The 12840-nt window shown below is 38.9% G+C and overlaps 1 pseudogene; it reads left to right on the forward strand.

The window, feature by feature from the left end:
- Positions 1–1466: 1466 nt before the first annotated feature.
- Positions 1467–5562, forward strand: LOC101014798 (annotated as a pseudogene).
- Positions 5563–12840: the final 7278 nt, after the last annotated feature.

The following is a 12840-nucleotide window of genomic DNA, read 5'->3' on the forward strand; positions in this document are numbered from 1 at the left end:
GAACATAGGTCAATAGAAACTTCCTAAACTGAAATGCAAAGAGGAAAAAAAAAGAATGAAAAACAGAATAGAACATCCAAGAACTGTGAGATCATTTCAAAGATGTAACATATGCATCACTGGAATACCAGAAGAAGAAGAAAGTAAGAACAGGCAGAAGAAACAGTTGAAGTAATATTGGTCACAAACTTTCCAAAGTTAATGACAGACACTGTACGGGCTTGAAGACTGCACCACCCCAATTAATTTCCATGCCGAACCCCAGAATGTGACCTTACTTGAAAATAGGGTCTTTGTGGATGTAATTAGTTCAGAAGAAGTCATACTGGATTTGGGTGGGCCCTAAATCCAATGAATGCTATCCTTATAAGAAGGTAATGTGATGACATAGACACACACAGAGGAAAGATGGCCATGTGAAGATAGAGGCAGAAATTGAAATGATGCAGCTACCAGCAAGGAATGCCAAGGATAGCCAGAAACCAGATGCTGGAAGAGGCAAATAAGGATTCTCTCCCCAGAGAAGTTTCAGAGGGAGCATGGCCCTGCTAACAGCTGCATTTCAGACTTCCAGCCTCCAGAACTGTGAGGGAACACATTTCTGTTGTTATCAATGGCTCAGTTTGTGATAGGTAATTTGTTATGGCAGCCCTGGAAAATTAATACAGTTACCAAACTACAAATTCAGGAAGCACAGATAACACCATGATGAATAAATACTTTTAAAAACCCCTATCTAGGCATACCATATTCAAACTGCAGGAAACCAAAGTCACAGAGAAAATCTTTTAGAAGAAGCCAGATGACAGGAAATAAGCCAGAAAAGTAAAGGTAAGAATTACAGTGGACTTATTAGAAACCAGAGAAGCAAGAGAGTAAAGTAAAAAATTTAAAGCGTTGCAAGAATAAATTCCACCATCCTGGAATTCTATACCCAGAAAACTTTGTCCTCCAAAAGTGAAGAAGAAAGACTTTCTGAGACAAACAAAAACTGAAGATATTCATTCCTAGCAAACTGACCTACAAAAAATATTAAAAGAAATTCTTCAAGCAGAAGGAAAATGAGAAAGGTCAGAAACTTGAGTCTACTATATAAAGAAAGGAAGAGAATTAGAGAAGTAATAAAGGAAAGTAAAATAAAGTTTTTTGTTTGTTTGTTTGTTTTGTTTTTTTTTTTTTGAGACTGAGTCTGGCTCTGTCGCCCAGGCTGGAGTGCAGTGGCCGGATCTCAGCTCACTGCAAGCTCCGCCTCCCGGGTTTACGCCATTCTCCTGCCTCAGCCTCCGGAGTAGCTGGGACCACAGGCGCCCGCCACCTCGCCCGGCTAGTTTTTTGTATTTTTTAGTAGAGACGGGGTTTCACCGTGTTAGCCAGGATGGTCTCGATCTCCTGACCTTGTGATCCGCCCGTCTCAGCCTCCCAAAGTGCTGGGATTACAGGCTTGAGCCACCGCGCCCGGCGTAAAATAAAGTTTTTTAATTATCAAGTGATCTAAAAAATAATAGTTTGTATAAAGAAATGATAGTATGTTATTAATGTTTTGGGTGATTATAGCAAATGGTTAAATTACATGAATGGCAGCAATGTCACAAGGGACAGAAAGGAAGAACTGGGAATACTATTCTGTAGGGAACCTTCACTACATTTGAAGTGCAATAGCATTATTTGAAGGCAGACGTAGATTATTTTAAAACTCATATCTTAAAATCTAGGGAACACCACAATTTTTAAAAAAACAGTATGATTTATACATGAAGAGAGAAGATAAAATGAAATCATATAAAATGCTCAGTTAAACCAGTAAATGCAGGAAAAGAAGGGGCAAAAAGAAATAAGAAATTCAATAAAGAGAAAATAGTTACAGATATGGCAGATATTAATCCAATTACAGTTGACTCTTGAACAGTGTGGGGGTTAGAGGCGCTGTTCCCACATGCAGCTGAAATTTTGTGTATGACTTTTGACTATGCAAAAACTTAACTACTAATAGCCTACTGTTGACTGGAATTCTTAACAATAACATAAACAGTCTATTAACACATATTTTATATTATATATATTATATACTTACAATAAAGTAAACTAAAGAAAAGAAAATATTAAGAAAATTTTAAGGAAGAAAAAATTTATTTACCAATCATTAGGTGGAAGTGGATCATCCTAAAGGTGGTCATCCTCATCATCTTCATGTTGAGTAGGCTAAGGAGGAGGAGGAAAATAAGGTAGCAGTCTTGCTGTCTCAGGGGTGGCAGAGATGGAAGAAAATTTGTGTATAAGAGAAGCCACGCGTGCAACTCGAAAGTGGACTTCCGGGTCAGGGCGGAGCCGGCTTTCACGTGGAGGCGGGGAAGTTTGGCCCACCGGAATGATCGCCAAGACACACAAAGTAGACCTGGGCCCTGGGCTCCTAGAGAAAAAAAGAAGAAAGTGGTCAAAGAACCAGGGACTCAATACTCAATTTTAAATAATGATGATTACTTTGCCCACGTTTCTCCTATAAAAGCCACAGCCCTGTCTAAGAGTGGGTCCCCACAAAACTGCCACACTTGCTTTGATTATCCCATTTATGCTAGAGGTTACAAATTATTTTGTGTGAAAAGTCAGGTCTTGGTGATCACCTGAGATGCCTCTAGTGAAGAAAAAGAAGAGAAGGGTGTCAGCACCCTTTGCGAGGAGCACATAGACCACACTGAGACCACGCTGCGTGCCAGGCGGAGAGAGAAGTCATCCAGCCCAAGGGAGCAGGTGCTTGGCCACTTGGAGTTCCTCAGTGGGAGAAGAAAAAGAAGTCGCCTCTGGCCATGTCCCATGCCTCTGGGGTGAAAATCTCCCCAGACCCAGCCAGGGTGAGGAGGAAACCAGAGTTGGCAAGAAGCTCAAAAACATAAGAAGGAAAAAAGGGGGCCCAGGACCCCACAGCTTTCTCAGTCCCGGACCCTTGGTTCTGCGAGGTCGGGGATGCTGTGGACACTTGCTCAGTGGGGAAAGAGGGTGAGGAATAGGTAGCCTTGGGGCAGAAGCAGAAGAGCCCCAGGGAACACAGTGGAAAGGTGAAGAAGAAGAAGAAAAAAAAAAATCCACCAGGAGGGAGACGCCCTCCCAGGCCACTCCAAGCCCTCCAGGTCCATGGAGAGCTGCCCTAGGAAACGAAGTAAAAAGAAACCAGTCAAAGCGGAGGCTCCGGAATACATCCCCATAGGAGATGGCCCTAAGGCTCCTGCGAAGAAAAAGATGAAGTCCAAGAAGAAGGTAGAGCGTCAGTCATTGAGGAGCCGGCTCTGAAAAGGAAGAAAAAGAAGAAGAGGAAAGAGAGTGGGGTAGCAGGAGAACTTTGAAAGGAGGAAACAGACACGGACTTAGAAGTGGTGTTGGAAAAGAAAGGCAACACGGACGAAGCGCACACAGACCAGGTGAGACGAAACACCTTGCAAGAAGAGACTGATCGCGAGTCAGGCAAAACGGAAGCTTCTGAAACCAGGGAGTGGACGGGAACCCAGTTTGGCCAGTGGGATCCCGCAGGTTTTGAAAACGAGGAACAGAAACTGAAATTTCTTAAACTATTGGGTGGCTTCAAAAACCTGTCCCCTTCGATTAGCCCCCACCCCCACCCTCCGGCCCCATCCAGCCCGATTGCAAGGTCCAACATAGCCCTCAGCAAAAAGGTGGCCGACAGCCTGAAGCAGAGCCTGCAGCGGGACTACGACCTGGCCATGAGCTGGAAGCACAGCCGCACAGCCGGCCTCAGCTTCTCCACCATCCCCAACAAGATGTTTTATACTGACAGGAACGCTTCCAAGTCAGTCAAGCTGGAAGATTAAACTCTAGAGTTTCATCCCCCTAAAACTGCCACAATTGTTTTGATTATCCCATTTATGCTAGCGGTTACAAATTATTTTGTGTGAAAAGTCAGATCTTGGTAATGACCTTGAACAACAGTAGGATATAAATAACTCCAATAAGCTTAGCGTTCCAATAATGGAACACTAGGCATAAATGGGTTATTCAGTTGTGCAGATGAAAGCCATCTGACAGTTGGCTCACATTGAACACTTATGGAGATTAAGGACAAGGACAACTATCTTAATAGGCTTGGATGAACTGGGACGGGGCAGCTCATGTTTCGGGAGCCAGAAGAACAAGAGGCTAAAACCTCCTGTTTTCTGTGTTAAAACATCCTGTCCCTGTCTGAGATATCAATGTGTACAGATAACCTTTGTTGAGTGTTTAGCAGGTGCTAGGCACATACTGGTGTTTTTCTTAATGTATTTAATTTTCATAATGATGAAATGGGTGCTATTATTATCCCCATCTTATAGATAGGCAACTGAGGTTCAGGGATAAAGTAATAAAATTGCCTGGGGTCACCCAAACACTAAAAAAGAGAGAGAGAGAGAAACCACACAGTTCAAACCTGTATTGTTCAAATGTCAACTGTATATCAATAATTCCTTAAATGTGAATCGTCTAAATACACCAATAAAAGACACTACTATCATAGTGGATAATAACAAGATACAACTATATGTTATCTACAAGAAACCCACTTTAAACACTCAGGTTAAGAGTAAAGGGACGGAAAAATATATAACATGCTAAAAGTAATCAGAAGAAAGCTGGAGTAACTAAATTAATTTCAGACAAAGCCAACTCCAGAATGAGCAACATTATTAGGAATAAAAAGGGGTACCACATAAGGATAAAGGGAACAATTCTCCAAGAAGACAACAATCTTAAACATGTAAGCATTACCAAGAGCATCAAAATACGTAAGACAAGACTGATAAAAATGAAAAGAGAACTAGACAAATCCATTGTTAGAGGTACAGACTTAACCATCCCCGTGTCACTGTTATGGGTGGAGAATCCCTTTGATAGAGCCAGTGGGCAAAAAAATCAAGGCTATAGATGACCTGAGCAGCATTATCAATCACCTTGATCTAATGACATCTATAGAACACTCCATCCAACAGCAGAATTTACTTCATCTCAAGCTTCTGAAGAACATTCACCAAGTTTTGAATGAACACACACCACGTTTTGACCGTAAAACACACCTCAACAAATTTAAGAACATAAAGATTATACAAACTGTGTTCCCTGACACAGTTTAATTAAAGTAGAAATCAATAGGAAAGGTGTCTAGAAAAGTCCCAAATATTTGGAAATATAAATATTTAAAAAGCATACCTCTAACTAATTCATGGGCCAAAGAAGAAGTTTCAAGAGAAGTTTAAAAACATTTCGAACTAAATGAAACTGAAATTATAATTTACAAAAATTTGCGGGGTGTAGCAAAGAAATGTTTGGAAGAACATGTATGGCATTAAATGCATATGTTGTAAAAGAAAAATATCTAAAATGTGATACTTCAGCTTACCTTAGAAAATTAGAGAGGAGGAAATTAAGCCTAAAACAAGCAAAAAAGTTAATATTTCATCAGAAATCAATAAAGTTAACAGAAAAAAAGGATAACAAATAAATACTATGAAAAACTATATACCATCACGAGGTCAGGAGATCGAGACCATCCTGGCTGACACGGTGAAACCCCGTCTCTACTAAAAAATACAAAAAACTAGCCGGGCGAGGTGGCGGGTGCCTGTAGTCCCAGCTACTCGGGAGGCTGAGGCAGGAGAATGGCGTGAACCCGGGAGGCGGAGCTTGCAGTGAGCTAAGATCCGGCCACTGCACTCCAGCCTGGGCGGCAGAGCGAGACTCCGTCTCAAAAAAAGAAAAAAAGAAAAACTATATACCAATAGATTGGATAACTTAAATGAAATGAACCATTTTCACATGGAAAACACAGACTACCAAACACCAGTAGATATAGATAGCCTGAATAACCTTAGAGCTAGTAAAGAAATTGGATCAATAATTATTAACCTTTTAAAAAAGAAAGCAGGAGGCCCAGATGGTTTCATTGGTGAATTCTACCAAACACTGAAGGAAGAAAAGAACATCAGTTCTCCACAGTCTCCTTTAGAAGCAGAGGGAATACTTCCTAACTCATTCTATAAGGCCTTGCCCTAATACTAAAACCAGGTGGAGACATTACAAGAAAAGTGACAGACCACTATATCTTATGAACAAAGACAGACAAAAAATCCTCAACAAAATATTAGAAAATCAAATCCAACAATATATAAAAAGAATTATATCCCACGTCCATGTAGGAGTTACTCTAATTATGCAAAGCTAATTTAACTTTCAAAACTCTATCAATGTAATCTGTCACAACAACAGGCGGAAAAAACATTGTATGATCATATCAATTAATATAGAAATATATTCTGCAGAAACCATACTTAAAACAGACCATAATGTGGAAAATACCTTACAAGTTTTAAAACCATAATTTAGTTTTAGGCCTCTTAATCAAAAGTGGATAGTGAATTTATTTTCAGCTGTCACAAGAGCTTTACACCTGACTTTTGAAATTAACATAGTCTACATATCTAAATACATGCTAAAATATTAATTTCTTCTGTTTTTATTATTATAAAATTGTCTCATCTGTTTTTTAATATATGGAGGTATACAACCTCTTTCACAGTCTGATAAAAGCTATGGGCCCAAAAACGCAAACATACAAAGAATGTGCTCATATTATTTCAGAGTTCTGATTTAATTTTACTCTTTTACAACAACTTAGATCAATGGTCACATCCCTTATTATTGTATCCCATTTTGCTTTAGGACAAAAATCACAAGATCTTACTATTGTGTTGAGACTCTGATTTTTTAAGGAATCTTTCCTTTAAAAACTGTAATAATTTTACATTTAATTTAGGATTTTACTCCATAGCTTGATCAAGATTAAATTGCAAGAAAGGAACCTGAGAAAAAAACAACCCTGCAATAACTAAAAAGATTAGCTACCTTACATGTTCATCTAAAGGAGTAAATATTATAAAGTCCTGGTCTTAAATTTATGCATATATTCGTTCATTCATTCCACTAATGCTATGACCAATACTAGACCACTTTGGGTTTGCTTTGGTTTAGGCACATGTACTTCTTCTGTACCTGAATAGACTACTAATCTTTCCTCAAAACCTCATTATTTATGCTTATTTTGGCTGTGTGAGCCAACAATTGAAACTTATTTTTAAAGATGAAAGAAAATTGTTTTGATCAATTATCAGAGATTCTAACAAATAAACTACTGAGGTGTTGTTGAGGATTCTCTGTATTACCTTAATTAGTAGTAACTTAATTATCAGTGAGGATAAAGCAAGGGAGGCATATAATATCGCCCAGGGAACTGTCTGACTGATGAGCTCAGATTTGAGGAAGATAAGCACACTTCACAAAGAGGTGAGATAAGAATGAATACCAAAGAATGACGTGAATATGTGAAAACATTATCCAAAAAAATAAAAGTCCAGAATAAGTTGAGATTATTGGGAAAGGAAAAATCCTTGAAGCCAACCAAATAAGATTTTTAGCTACTTAGCAGAAAAATAAAAAGGAAGAATCAGGTCTCTTGTTCAAGATAATTTACATAATTTTGACAGATGAGAGGGTGGTAGGCCAATGGCATGATTCTTATACTGTTTCCATCTTTCTATTAAGAATAGTCTTACAGGCCGGGTGTGGTGGCTCACGCCTGTAATCCCAGCACTTTGGGAGGCCGAGGCTGGTGAATCACGACGTCAGGAGATCGAGGCCATCCTGGCTAACATGGTGAAACTCTGTCTCTACTAAAAATACAAAAAATTAGCCGGGCGTGGTGGCAGGTGCCTGTAGTCCCAGTTGCTCGGGAGGCTGAGGCAGAGGAATGGTGTGAACCCGGGAGGCGGAGCTTGCAGTGAGTCAAGATTGTGCCACTGCATTCCAATCTGGGCGACAGGTAGAGACTGTGTCTCAAAAAAAAAAAAAGAATAGTCTTACAAAACTGGAAAGTGTAGAGTAAACGTGGCCAAAAGTCGGTTGAAGTCCAAAATATGCAGAAATAACAAGAGATTACCTATTACACTAAAATAATCCAGACCTTCCCGTTCAGATAAATCACATCCCAGGGTACTATAATACTTGTAGATGACCTAGTAAATTATAGTTACCCCTTGGTGGTTCCAGAACTCCGTCCCCCAAAAATAACCAAAATTCATGGACGCTCAAGTTCCTTATATAAAATGACTTGGTATTTACAAATGGCCTACACACATCCTCCCGTATACTTTAAATCATCTCCACATTGTTTATAATACCTAATACAATATAATGGTATTTAATAGTTGTTATTCTGTATTTTTAGAGAATAATAACAAGAAAAAAGCTTTCATACACGTTCAGTACAGATGCAACCATCCATTTATTTTTCTGAATACGTAGGTTGGTTGAATCCACTGATAGAAAACCCATGGAAACGGAGGACAGACTGTCCCATTAGTAATCTCCAGAAATCATGATGATCTATGTGTGTCTATCTGTAAAGACCTCTAATGCATGTCTTCAAGTGAAATAGGAGTGAAGATGAATTGTGTGATCTCATTTATGTAAGAAAGTAATAATATACATACATATTAATCTGTATTTATTTAAAAATAGCTAGAAGGATTATATCAGTATTCACCACTGGTGTTATTCAAAATATAAAAATGAGTCTGGGCATAATGGCTCACACCTATAATTCCAGTACTTTGGGAGGCCAAGGCAGGCAGATTGCTTGAGCTCAAGAGTTTGAGACCAGCCTGCGAAATATGGTGAAACCCTGTTTATACAAAAAGTACAAAACTAGCTGAGTGTGGTGGTGCACGCCTGTGGTCCTAGCTACTTGGGAGGCTGAGGTGGGAGGATGGGTTCAGCCCAGAAGGTGGAGGCTGCAGGGAGCTGAGATCACGCCATTGCACTTCAGCCTGGATGACAGAGCAAGACCTTGTCTGAAAAAAGATTATATATAATATATGTATATATATTTATATAATATATAAATGAAAGGTAAATATATATAAAAATGAAAGCAAAAACAATAAATAATAAGGCATATATGTAATAGAAAAGCATGGAGAATGATAAAATGGAAATGAGAGGAAATGCTCAATTAGACAAGTAGTAAAGTCCCTTTCTCTTTTAAGATTATGTATACACACACACATACCCCTATGTATAAGCAGGATGCAGTGCAAAATTAAAATGTTTGCTACATGTTCAAAAATTACCAAAAATTTTAATCCTGATACAGCATAGAATTAAACCAAGAGTGGGACCTTTCTATGCACATAGCCCTGTGGAACTGCAAAGGTTGCATATCCATGATATGCATAATGTCCCATATTCCTGGGTATATACACATGCATATACATGCATACACATAGTTATATACATATGTATGCAAAGGTGTACAGTATATATTACTTTCTTCTCTAAAGGTATAATTTTTGCATATATATACACAAATGTATACCTATCTATATTTCTTGTGTGCAAAGACTGTATCTTTAGAGAAGAGGTAATGTATACCATACATCTGGAGGTCCATTTTTGAATGCTAAGATGCCCTGTGATCCAAATATTTTGTACTCATTCCTTCCCCCACTAGCCTGGATGCATCATCCCTCCCAGTCTTCTTATCCAGAGCATCTCTTCCTATTGCCTGTAACTCATATTTTCAGAGTCCTAGCTCCCCCTTGTAGTACTCTTTATGTTTTAATAGCAAACATCAGAAGCAATGATAAAAAAAAAAACTCTAAGTTAATTAATGGGGTGCAAATTATATGTGAGGAGTTTGTCATAAGATTGAAATCAAGACCTATGTATTTACCTCTTCTCTTCTACATTTTCCCAAGGTAACATTACTACTCATGAGAAAGAAACATTTTCTAGGTACTTATTATGCAATAACTGCACTACAGTCTCAGCCAGCAGAGTGTGAATAAGTTCTAAGCCTTCTTCATAGCTTCTATATCACGCTGAGGGATGACAAATAAATAAATTAATGCCAAGCTCTGTACCACTAGGGAATTTTGAAAGAAGACCCAATGTAAATACTGTCCAGATGAAACATAAGCTTTTATAACAAGTGAGTTCCAACTGCCAGGGTTGGAAGGTACCTAAATCTTAAAATGAAGCAAAGCGTCACCTATTAAATAATTACTCTGTGTTAATCACTATACATGCACGTTTTCAGTTTATCTTCCTAATAATCCTAAATTAATTTCTATTAATATCTTTATTTTATAGATGAAGAAACTGAGGAACAAAGCCGTTATGTATTTTGTCAGTTTCACATAGACTAAATTTTGGATCCGGTTTGTTTGACTTTAGAAAATGTAAATTTACTGACCAGATTATACTGGGCCTTAAATGTTTTCTAATACATTTATCGTTTTAAGGAATCCCTTAACACCTAACCCAGTGGTTTTCCAAGCCTATCCTTGAATTTCTTCTATTGGGGAACGAACTCCTGTAAACTAACTAATTCTAAGTTCAGACACTATTTCTTTATATTGAACCGATATCTATTTCCTTGTAACATCAATTTATTAGCTCTAGCTTTACCATTCACGAGAACATGTCTGATTTCTTTTCCATTTAATAGCCCTTCAGGTATTTGATGAATAAATTGAGCTAACTTTCATTGCCTATGAACCTTCTCTTCTATAGGTAATATTTCGGGTACAACTCATGGGGAATCGTTTTGAATTTCCTTACTCAAAGAATATTCCCTTTCAAATGTAGTCTAGTTTGTCAATGTTTCCCAGAACCTCAGAACTGAATGTAACACACCAGAATTGTTCCAGCCAGCTCTGGGAGCAAGACAATCACTTCCCTCATTCAAGCCATTACAAGTCCATTACCACATTCAAAAAGGCCATTAGCTTTCTCAGCAGCCACATCATATTGCTGGGGTTTATTGAAATAAAAATCCATGAACCTTGGTTATTCAGGTGCCAATAAGCCATGCGCCTTTCAGTTGACAGGAATGCAGCTGTGTGTGTGTTTGTATGTGTCTGTGTGTGTCAGAGAAAGAGAGATCCAAGGGTTATGACCTAAATTTACTTATACTAAGTTTCATGCTGTTAGATTTGGCCCTTCTTTGCAGATGTTAGAGTTTTTGGTTTTGGCTTTTGTGAATCTTAATTCCATCATACATGGATTTCTCTCTACTCCCAAAATAATACTCACATGCAAATTTGATGAGCATTCCTTTCTATCTTCATCTAAGTCTCCGACAAATAATGATAAACTAGACAAGACAGAGCCCTTTGGCTTGCCTCTAGAGATCATCCTCTAGGTTGACACAAGTACTTTAACATTAGTTTTTGGACATACAACTAATAATCTATAAAAATACAAGAGTATGTAGCCCATAGTCCTTCATTCTCTCTAATGGTATTCATGAAAGACAAGGAGACAGAAGAGAAAATGGTGGTTTATTCCTGGGAAGGGCTCTCTTGACAGCACAGCTGATTTATAGGTTTTCAAGTCAGGAGAGTTGAGCAGCCCTCCCACAGCTCCCTAGGAAAGTACACTTTCCCTCTTTGAAGTTGAATTGAAAACAAACTTGGGCAATCAGCTCAGATTTTCTTTGTTCTTCATTTAGTTTTGGAAACAAAACAATAAAATTCTTCAGCAAACCACCCCTATCTCTCCCCTGCACATACAAACTCTGTGTTAGGAACCAGAGTCATAAGTAAGGTTTATTTGCAGGATCATCCACATTTATTTTTTATTTTATCCCATTTACCAGTGTGTTATGAGCAATAAGCCACTGAACTAGGCAGGGAGCTAAAATGAGGAAGCAAGTTCTTCGCTTACAAAACTGCCCATCAAGCAGTGACCTGGGACTCTAGGCAAGTGTCAGAATTTTGAAGAAGATGAATTAAAAGTGTTACTTACCTGTGGTTGTTTCCTGGTTGACCAACGCCTCAACGTTTCCTGAAGGAAGGAAAAAGAAGTCTCCCAGTCCACATAAAGCCAATGATAGGAGATTCAGTATCCTCTATCCTTCCCTGTGTAGGCTGGGAAGAAAAAATGCTTTCTGGAGCAATTCAGAAAGAGCTACCATCCAATAAAATACAAATTATTTGTCATAAATTTTTAAAAATTTTCCTTACACTTTACTCTCGTCATGGTATATCATATGAACTTGTATTTAAAAGACTTTCATTCTAGCCCATGTTTCCTCCCTTCAGCTTATCTTTGCCACACCATCCCAGTAATCCGAGATTTGGTTTGTTTCTATTGTGCGTGTGTGTGTGTGTGTGTGTGTGTATGCACATTGGTGCATGCTCTCACTGCTTGCTCTCTATAGCCCTGTCTACTTCCCTCACTCCAGCTGATTTGATGCTTCTTTTGCTGTAACTGTTGGCCAGCTCTGTACCTTGGCTCTCCTGAGAAGAAGAGCAGGTGAACCCTTCTCTGTGGTCTCAGGGTGACTGGTGACATCTGCACCACCAGCAGCAGCAACAGATAAATCCCCTGGCACATAGGTGGGGAGGAGAGGAGAGAGAGGTCTGCTATTCTTCACGCCTCCTCAATCTATTTCTATTTTTTCATCACCTGCTTTTTTTTCCCTACTCCACTTCTCATCAATTTTTCATTCTTGCTCTTTTTTCTCTTTTAAGTCTTTAATTCCCTTTTTGCTGTTTCATAAAAACTGGTTTCTCCTGTCTCTTTTTGTTTTTCATTTGTTTGTTTTTTGAGACGAAGTCTCGCTCTTGTCCCTGAGGCTGGAGTGCAATGGCGCGATCTCAGCTAACTGCAACCTCCGCCTCCTGGGTTCAAGCCTCTTGCCTCAGCCTCCTGAGTACCTGGGATTACAGGCACCTGCCACCACGCCAGGCTGATTTTTGTGTTTTTAGTAGAGATGGGGGTTTCACCACGTTGGCCAGACTG

The sequence above is a fragment of the Papio anubis genome, chromosome 9, assembly GCF_008728515.1.
Source record: "Papio anubis isolate 15944 chromosome 9, Panubis1.0, whole genome shotgun sequence".
Lineage (NCBI taxonomy): Eukaryota > Metazoa > Chordata > Mammalia > Primates > Cercopithecidae > Papio > Papio anubis.